The sequence below is a fragment of the Haemaphysalis longicornis genome, unplaced genomic scaffold (assembly GCF_048455015.1).
Source record: "Haemaphysalis longicornis isolate Haplotype H1 unplaced genomic scaffold, Haemaphysalis longicornis Haplotype H1 scaffold_8, whole genome shotgun sequence".
NCBI classification, from domain to species: Eukaryota; Metazoa; Arthropoda; class Arachnida; order Ixodida; family Ixodidae; genus Haemaphysalis; species Haemaphysalis longicornis.
The window spans coordinates 100,384,240-100,394,067 of NW_027526445.1; positions in this window are offsets into that span (position 1 = coordinate 100,384,240).

Sequence of the window (9,828 nt, forward strand, 5' to 3'; positions counted from 1 at the left end):
AACGCAGGTGATGAGGCGCGCCGTAGTGGAGGGCTCCGGATTAGTTTCGACCACCTGGGGATTTTTAACGTGCGCCGAAATCTCGTACACACGGGCATTTTTGCTTTTCGCCTCCATAAGAAAAGCGGCCGCCGTGGCCAGGAATCGTACCCGCGACCTCGTGCGCAGCAGCGCAACGCCTTAGCCACCAAGCCATCGCGGCGGGTGACAGTAGACTTTAACTTCCTGCCCTAAGTTTTAAACAAGCATACAGTCCCCCACAGAACCGATGCTTCTTTTTCTACCTTTCGAGTGAGGAAAAATCCATAGAAGTAGCTCAAAAGTGTTTTAGTAACCACAAAGGTCGGCTAGGCCAGAAATGTTCCTGAAAAAATAGGAAGCGACCGGTGCAAGAGTAGCGCGCATATGTGAGAAACTGGATGGGGGTGAAGGAGGCGTAGGGGCAAACATTTTGTGTTTAGACAAGACGCGACCTCATGCACAATGTTCCTTCAGCACTGTCACCAGTAACCTCCATTGGTGTGTCGTTCACTTTATAGATCGCTTGTCACTGACGATATTGAATATACTATTGAAGTACTTGAACAACTGATAGCCTCACAAGAAAATTATACGCAAGGAACTATTCGTAATGCTCTCGTAGTACTTCATTTTGTAGACAGATTGATCACCTTGGCTGCGTAAAAATGGCTGCGTAAAAATGGCAGCAGTCAACATCGAGAAGAAAGGGTTCAAATGCGCTAGATTCGCTACTTTGAAAAAAAAAGCTGTGATACGTTGCCTGTGTGAGAATATGTTTGTGGTAACGACATGGACAAGATTATTAAAGCGATAATTGAAAGCATGCTATGACGTTGCAGGGAAACACCGCGTAACGTTCCTTTGAATCTCCATGTTACAACACGCATACGCATTTCATCACACCCACAGAATACATTACTTCCAAATTCAGGACGCGCCCAGCACGTGATTTCGTACTATTAAGGTATTCACAATCGTCGTATGTATAGCTTGGATTCAACAACCTGCGTGCAACCTCGTAACGCTTGTATTATCCTCTGTGCATGCCAGGAGAGTTCTTATGCCCTGGGTGCCAGAAAAATAGGGCTTCGCAACTTGCGTAGTTCCCACCACTGTTAATGAATAACTCACCTGGTTTCAGAGCATTCGCGTTTCATATAAATATACATTAGAGCGTAAAACCTCAGCATATCCTGTAGCTATCGTAAATTCCATATTTCGAATCCTCGAATGGTTCTTTTTTTTGTCCAGGTACTGAATTCTATAAGAAATATAATCGAAATGAAGCGTCAAGGATGTTCCACTCACCAATGACAAAGCATCTTGTTTTCAGCGAAGCAGCTGGGTCACAATACATTGTGGCACAGGGAAGTATGCAGTCATGCATAGCAGGGCTAAAGGGTATGTTGTTAATACGACGCAAATTTAATAATATTTGTTAGCACAGCACATGTCTCAAATGAAAGGCTGATGTGAATCAGTAGCGCCACGTGTATCACGGGCACTTAGCTGTATGCTAGGAGGATATGCATGTGCTTGGGAGGCTGGGAAAAAGAAAACTAAATGACTTGTCTACATGCTCATTCCCTGTTTTTGCTTTTATTCATGGGTATCACGCCTAAAGTAACCAGAGTGGCGCTGTGCTTCTAAACACAAGTCGAATGCTAGTTAGATCAATTGCAACAGCTGCTGTTTTTTCGGTTTTTTAAAAAGAATGCCCTTAACTCGCCCTTTCGGCGCTAACTTAATATCCTCATGTGATGTAAAGTAGCATTTAGTTGTGCCTTTTTGGCACCAGCTTCGGCACGAAAAAAATGTTTGAAGTAAAATTAAGCATCCCACACACTAATATTCCAGTTAAAGCAAGTCTCATGTCCGCAGCCGTACCTGGTTTATCAGAGCTTATAATCTAAAGCAGAGATCTTTCTGCCTATAATACCCATCATTAGCTGAATCACAGAAAGGGAGATTCGCGGTAGAGGTCACTGCCATCGCCAGGCCCTCGCGAAGCTACATACTATGCTACTGTTTGCCATAGAGTCCCCGCGGAGAAGCGGTTCGTTCCCCCACACCATTGTATTTCCCGCCCACCGCGACCCCTCCTTTCAGAGGTCGCCACGTACACACGCGCTATTTTCTGTCCCGAGATCTTTTCTACATGGGTGGCCGCAGATGAAACGAGTATTCCACGGCCAGATGCTTGTCGTTCGTCGTCGGACCTTTGTTGGCCAAACAAGAAAGACATAATTCGTGGCCAGACTGTTACCGTTCGTGTTCCGCCTTCCGTTGGCCAAATGGGAAACGATTACTGCGTGGCCAGACACTCTTTGTTCGTCATCAGACGTATGGTGGCCATTGAGAAAGCGTGTACTCCGTGGGCAGAAGCTTGCCGTTCATCTCGGGGCCTAGACTGCCCAAACAGACAACGCGCCCCTCGTGGCCAGACACTTGCAGTTCGTCTTCGGACCTCACCTGGACAAAAAGGAAACAAGTAATCTATGGCCGGGCGCGTGATGGTGACCAATGAAAAAACATATTCTCCGTGGCCAGATGCTTGCCCTTGGTGTAAAGACCTGCGCTGGCCGAACAGACAAGACTTCCGTTACAAATGCATGCCAAAGAACATACGTTCTCTGGCAGTCCAAACTTTGCCACTGGCCAAACAGGCCAAGCATCGGCCAAAAATAAGCCAATGACTGGCCACGTTTTTTGTGCTGCCTGGGTTTCTACTTTCGGCTTAAGCCTACTAGTGGTAGTTCCTCATTACTTAGTGTGAGATGCGCCGACGTTCGAGCGTCGTTTTTTGTCGTGGTCCCGCTAGCGCAAACGACAAATATTTCCTGTCACTCGCCTAAGCAAAGCTGACCTGCATAAAATCATTGAATACGTGTAGGTCGAAATATACAATCTCTCTTTATAGCAGTGACCACTTTTTCGGAATAATCACTACGGTTGACAAAGTGCCACATACCTCCACGGCTTGTCAGCTGCCGTGATCGGTATATAAAATCTGACAATAGGAAGACCAATGTTTTCCCCTTTAGCGATGCAATGGTCTGCGACCTAGGGACGTCCACGAAGCTAGAACAGTGGGTCATCTTTGCACATAAAAATGCAAGATAATGCAATTATGAGTGGGTCTATATCCAACGCTGATGCTCTCGGTCCTCCCAGGGTAGTCCCTTGTCCCAATGAGGTGTTACATGAGTGCGGTTACAAGCGCTGGGCATGTCCGTAATCGATACTTAGTGTGAGCTTTAGACGAAGAGAGCGCAAAAAAAGGAAGGGGGTCAAGAAACCACGCGTGAACTCACGTAGTACAAGAGTTGGTCACTGCTCGGCATATAGACGCCCAACTCTAAACCTCCGCCGCAGGACCTCTCAGCGCAGGTGGTGATGGATACTCCGTAAGGTACGATGGTGGTGCCTGCTTACCAGCACAGCCAGCCAAACTACGCCACTTTGCACTGCCTACAAAGGACGGTTACAAGCACTCCCAACCCGTGAGCCTTATCTTCGTTCTTTTTTTCTTGTTATTGCTATTAACCCATTGGCTCCTTTAATAATCCGAGCTTTTGTGGCGAACCTTCACAGCGACTCTCACCTTAAAGCGGCGAGAGGACGCGCACTCCTTTACTTCGGGCTGCAGTTATGAGTGCAAACGTTCCGAACATTCGAAACTTCAACATGAATAAAATTACGCTCACCGCCCCCCGCGGGAACCCTGGTGTGATGCGACGCTGAAGGGGTTTCATTGTGCGTTTCCGTTAGGTCGATTGCTCGAATTGCGTGAGCAATCTGGGAAGACATTTATTAACGGAAATGTGACGCATCGTACATGAAATAATGGAAGCCCTGGGAACTATAAAACTTTTTGTTCCGGTGCAAGCGATGTTGGAAAAAATCGAAAGAAAAAAGACGCAGCGAAGGTGACTTTGCCCCTCGTAAGGAGAGCCGGGCGTCGCCCTATCTTGCGGGTTGGCTTGGGCAACTAGAGAGCTCACAAAAATAAAGCACGAAGAAAAATTGTCAAGCCCAGGTTATCATCCGCCTGTATCAGGAGCGCAAGGCGTGGCGCAACTTGACCTTGGAAACACTTTCCTTGGCGTTTGTGGCGTGATCCTTCGCCCGCTTTTCCAATTGCGAGCTCACGTGTGCTCGTGCCTGAAATGAGGAGCACAGATGCCAAACACTTGCTACAGCCACCGCGTTCGTAATGCCGGTTGCCGCACGTTCTGGCTACGCAGCTACGGACTACGTGGTACTCTCCGCGAGAGATGTGAAACAATGCCGGCTTTTTAAAACTATCCGTGCCAGGGGCAACAGTCGAGTATACGACAAAGGGAGAGGCGCCGCCAGCTTTGCTGTTTCTACAGCCTTGCACCACTAGTGCAAGCTGCGGCATTTTGATAATGTGATTTTGTTTTCGTAAAGTGAACACCGGTCCCCGGCGTTTTGTATGACAAGCCCACATTTCTTCCACACGCGTGATACAAGTGCGGGACAGCCATTTGCAGTTTCACTGTAACACGCTCGGAAATATGTTCACGTAGAACTAAACGGGCAACCATTTCTACGTTATAGCCACAAAGCAGCTGTTTCAAAGAAATATTGGCGGCGAAACTGCCATTCGTGCCCACCGCACTCGCACTCCTTGATATGAGTGGCTGTGGCCGCCATTTATCTTTTCTGGATTCGACGCATTGCCACGAAACGCACACGACTTTAATTGCATCCGCCCCGTCTGTACACCGAGCACCACTTAAACTGTCAGAACACGCACTGGACGTACATGCTCTTATGTATTTCTGGCTTTTTCTAGGTTGTATACACGCAGTGGAAGCATATAAAACAGGAACAACAACAAACAATGATTTTGATTGAGAAAAATATTCTCTGAACAAGCACATGCCATTTCATAGCATTGTACACCGTTTATATCAGTACGACTAGCCCACCACACTTTTTGAACGATAGTACTTATATTTATACGCAAAAAATGTTGTATTTTCGTGACGAGGAAGCCGAGCATTGATGTTAGAATTGGATCCGAAAAATCGAGCCTGATATGTCAGTATAACTAAGAATTTGTCAATGGTCTATGTGTCTGATATTTGCGTACTTTACATCTTACTTAAAAATGGTTGCTTATGCTTCATTCACCGCAACTTCCATGGAAAGCGAATCTCATTCTCTTGCTCCTGTCAGGTTCAATGCTATCATCTCACCCTATTTCACCCTAAGCCCCTTAGGTCTTGCTCTCACTTGTCACATGATTTATGAAATTCTGATTTTGTCAATGCGACTCAGTTTTCGGTGGACACTGTGCTCGCGTGCCGCCTTGTTCGAAAGCGTGCTGCTTCTCTCCTTTACACACGTTTTATTTTTATTGTTGTTATCGTAAAGACCGATCTCACCTGTATCTTCATTTACAACACCATTGCTTCGTTAGGACGTGGGTTAAAATGTAGCCTAAACCATGTCAGATGTTTCGTTGTGGTTGTTGGAGCCTAATACACTAATTGTTGGCTCTAGAGACAAACTGACACTCAAATTTTAGCGTTAGGGTAGCACCAGAAATACTAACACCTCTAATCATTCTGCTCAGTTCGACAACCACTCGTGCTCAAGTCATGTGGGCCGTGTGCCGTCAATATCGCGCTTTCATTGTTTTTATCTAAATAGCAACAAAAAAACACTATTAAAAACGCCGTCGACTCAAATTTCAGTCGTGAGGCCCGACGACCGAGCACCCCTTAAACTGCAGCAATGCTCAATTAACCCTCACTTTTGCGGTTTTGTATATGCTCTTCATTTCTTCTGGCCTTTTCGATTTTACATGAGTGGAAGTTCTTACACGAATAACGCTCTGAGTCCGGAAAAAGACTACGTATACTCTGATGTCTGGTCTTATATCAGCCAGCTTATCACAGAACTGATAACTGTACAGCCGGTGGTATGGCAGTTGCTATATGTCTTTTGTACACTGCGGCTGTTGCTGCTTCATTGTTTTTAATACTTTAGGCACATTCGCGATATCACGCCTAGATAATACCTAGCTAGCGTATTGCAACTTCGTCGCTATCGCGCGAAAGCGGACGTAAGTACTGGGGCAGGAGGGGTTCCCTACACTGATTACGTGAGGGCATCTGGATTGCTCTATTACGGAGGAGTAAAAAACGAGGACACTTTGTGTGGGATGTGGCCGAAGGCTTACGGAGTGTGTTATTTCTCCAGTAATGCTCCAATTGTGATGTAGAAGTTTTGCCTAGGGCAGTAACGGCAACGTCGAATGGAAAATTTCTCCAAACTTACCGGAAGAAATTTGCATACCCGTCAGGAAAGATTTCGGTTCACTGCAGTATGGAGACACGTTCGACGGCAAGGTCCTGTATGAGAAACAGTAGAAAGTGGCAGGTAGTTTGCAACCTAACCTAATCACTCTTTCTGCGTCAGGGCCGAAATTAGGAACGGTTGTGAAAAAACACGGTGATGCCCTTGCAGCCAGCCAGCTGCGTACAAGTTGTTTTTAATGTCCCAGCGCGCGTAGCCTGCAGTCTTGCTAAAACCTCTGCGTAACATTCAGGATTTTCGTATCTCTACATTGCGCTCTGCTTTGGGGCGTTCTCCATAATTTAAAGGTGGTTGCAAAATGTGCGCTTACGCGGCGTAACCTCCAGCCAAAAACACGACATTTTATTATTTTGGAATCATTCGAGTGCCTTATGTGCCGACAAGCTGAATGTCATCGGTATCCGATAACGTTCAGCCCCAATTATCTATCGGGCTGACTGAATAGAACGGCAGCTCAGGCTTCTCTTTAATAATCACCGGGCCGCACATTCCCGCATTTGAGGATGTTCTCTTGTCAAAGCATTGGCGCCCACGCTCACTTTCTACAGTATCAGTGTGCCTTCTCGAATTCAGTATCCGTTCGCTTTATGCGAGGGAAGCACGCCACCGTTGTTGATCAAAAATTCAATACTGCATAAAGCGGTACTTTGAAAGCCTACGTGCGTTTCCGTTTTGGCCCCCTGGAACATAGTCATGACTGCATTCTTATTAAGGAATGCAAGAAGCAGAACAAGATGATTATATCTGGGTTCATGCATTCCGGTGCCATCTTTTTCATCTCAACTGCCAGGATAAAATCTGCAGGGTACAGCTAATATTGGGATTTATAATAAGGAAATCGCTTGTCAGTCGCATTTGTGCATCCCAAGTCAAATGCAATGGTTTATATACAGCGCTACGAGTTATATTTTATAATCTCTTGGTACTTATGTAACGTAGGTCTCTGCACTTCCGCTGAGCACCGCGTTCTCGGTGCGTCGCCGTCCCGATTTCTGTTTCTCAACCATGTGTCCTGCTGTATTTTGTTCCTTTTCATTTGGCTTGCTTGCGTGGGGTACAATTAGGTAAAACGTCTTAGCTACCTTACACAGAACTTTGCGAGAATATACGTCGGTGTGCAAAAAATTATATTTCAAAGAAATGGTGGTTTTTGGGTGGTGTTCAAATTCGATATAGAAAAGGCGAATAAATTTTTCTAGCTCTTTACACCTCCCCAGGAAAAATGTTTTTTTTTTGGCTATGTGCAGCCAGCAATGTGTTTCAAATTTTTTACACATAACAGCAAAATGAAAGTAAGGTGTGTTGTAATTAAAAAAAACTAGTTTTAAACAAGTTCCTCTTACTTTGTAACTGTTGTTTCTGGGTTATTTAAAAAAAACAGATCACATAAATGTCGACATTCACTCAAAAATACACTAGTAGGGATCAAGCCGTTCGACATAAAAATTGTGTATTGTTGAATGAGTGATTGATTTATTTTTCGGGTTTGATTTATTTTCGGCCGACGCTACACAGGAGACGAGGCGCGACCTAGTGGAGTGCTCTGTGTTGACTATGACCACCTGGGGATGTTTACCGTGCGCTGGAAGCCGTGTTACATGGTACTTTTGGAAAAAACAGAAATAAAATTATTGTAATATATACACCGTACCTGTTGTTAAAGCACGCTGTATAAATATTCCCGGGAACTTGTTTCGCTTTCCTGCTTTACAGAGCTGATGGAGAAGCAAGTATGAACGGCTACCTTACTTCTTACTTGCAGGATGGGGTGGAAATAACTCGTTTGGTGACCGTTTTAAAGATATTCTTCGCAATACTACGCGGGTATAAATTTGAAGGCAAGGAGATAAGCCGGCGTTCTTTTAGGTTTCGTCTATACAAAGTACTTTTCTTTGGCCGCACAGACGCATTTACAGCACATCATCGAACTATATAATTATGATACTTACCTAACGGTATGGCCCTAGCAGTTAGTAAAATAAGTGTGGTTACACTATGGTTCATTAGCGTTTTCTGGACTTGTGAGGCGCTGACATGGTGCAATTGCAAACAATTGAGAGGCATAAATAAGCGGCCATCGCAGCGAGCCGTTATTCTGCACTGTATCATAGCGAATGCTCCTATCTACGTATAAGGAATGTCTACAAATTAAAATTATTACTTACAGTTAGTGCAAAATACATATTATTATCACCAATAGACGCTCAGCGGTGACAAAAATGTCCTAAAGACTGTAAAGCTAGCTTTTCATTGTTGGAAAATATAACCTTTTGTTTCCAAGTCTTACAAATGGACATGTTTTTGCACTTTTTGCGTTTGTTTGAATTTTTCCAACTCTTCTGATTATTATTTTAATATACAAATGTGAATAATACCCAACGAGTACTTATTACACTGATTGAACTATATTCTGTTACGTTCATATTGGGTGTCTGCCTACCTTCCCTGTGGCTATAAAGTATTGTGCCTTTTTTAATTTCTAACGAAATTTCTCCGTAGCTTGCGTGTTTTAAAGGTGGAGGCGTTGACCGAAGGACGTTCGAGTTCCAGTCCTGAATATTTAGCGCGCAGTTGCCATAGAGGATGCATGACGTTTAAAACATCATTTAGCTTACACGTTTCACAACTTCGACATGCATCTTGAGTCGTATATTTAGTTACAAGCTCTACCTCCAAGATCAAAGCAAGACTTTGATCTCAAGCATTTAAAGGTCTTCACATGCATATCGCCTAATCAGTATATTAGTTAAAGCTACCTGCGTTAGTAAACAAGTTATAGTCAGAATTGGTGTGTGCGTGTACTTTTGCAAGCGGCTTTTTAGGCATTTCCGCTGTTGAGTGTTAACGAAAAGAAGTTTGTTTGCAACATTCGTTTAATTCGGCGCTATTTGAGGCCCTGAGACACCCCCTTCTCCTTGTCCAGAAGCAAGATGGGTCTATCCGGTTCTACTTCGATTTAGGCATCTGAACAAAATCACTCGAAAACACGTCTACCTACTCCCTCGTATAGTATACGCGCTTGATTGTTTTCAAGGCGCTCACAATTTTTTTCCTAATATCTATGCTGAGGTTACTTGAAAGTTCCCATAGCCGAATGTGGTCGCTCAAAAATTGTGTTCGTGACACCTGTCAGGATGCACGAATTTAACGCCACGCCTTCCAGACTTTGCAATGCGACCGCAACCTTCCAGTAAATGATGGAGAAGGTTATAAAGGGCCGCAAACGAAAAAAATGTCCTTGGTATTTAGATGACATAATCGACACTTTGAGCGTCCAGAACAGGTCTTGAAGTGCCTAATACCTACTAGCTTAGAGGTGAACTTCAAAAAGTACCGCTTTCCTGCTCGCAAGCTGGATATTTCGGGTCATGCCATATCACAAGACGGCATCCTTCGCGACAGGGAAAAGCTCTGTGCAGTCGCCCAATTTCCGAAAACCACCGCGATTACAGA